Source organism: Pygoscelis adeliae, unplaced genomic scaffold (genome assembly GCF_000699105.1).
Source record: "Pygoscelis adeliae isolate BGI_AS28 unplaced genomic scaffold, ASM69910v1 Scaffold926, whole genome shotgun sequence".
NCBI lineage: Eukaryota > Metazoa > Chordata > Aves > Sphenisciformes > Spheniscidae > Pygoscelis > Pygoscelis adeliae.
In genome coordinates this window covers 1,678-2,289 of record NW_008824961.1, presented here as the reverse complement: position 1 = coordinate 2,289, position 612 = coordinate 1,678, and positions in this window count along the sequence as shown.

Here is a 612-nt window from a genome sequence, read left to right as displayed (position 1 = left end):
GTCCTCTGTCTGCACCTGAGAAAGGGCCCCTGCAACCCCGGGGAGACAGGATGAACAGGCAGGAACAGCTCAAGCAAGCGCTTCAACTACTCCACCGCCTCCCTGGGCTTCTGTTTGTGATCTGCAGGATCCAGCAGCTGCAAACACACATGCTCACCAGCTCTTGCTCCTATTATAGTCTCAGATTTGGGAGAGAAGCACAGGCAGGAACAGATCAAGCTGACGTACTTGGGAGAATCCGGCAAAGGGCAGTGAAGATGACGAAGGGACTGGAGCACATCTCCTGTAAAAAAGGCTGTGAGAGGGGGGGAGAGTTTACCCTGGAGAAATGAAGGCTTGCGGAGGATCTCATAAATGTATAGAAATACCTGAAGAGAAGGTGCAAAGAAGACTGGGCCAGGCTCTTCTCAGTGTTTCCCACAGACAGGACAAGGGGCAATGGGCACAAAGAAAAACACAGGAGGGTCCCTCTGAACATTAGAAAACACTTTTTCAGTGTGAGAGTGAAGGAGCAGTGGCGCAGGTTGCCCAGGCAGTTTGTGGAGTCTCCACGCTTGGAGATATTCAAAAGCTGTCTGGACATGGTCCTGGGCAACTGGCTCTAGGTGGCCC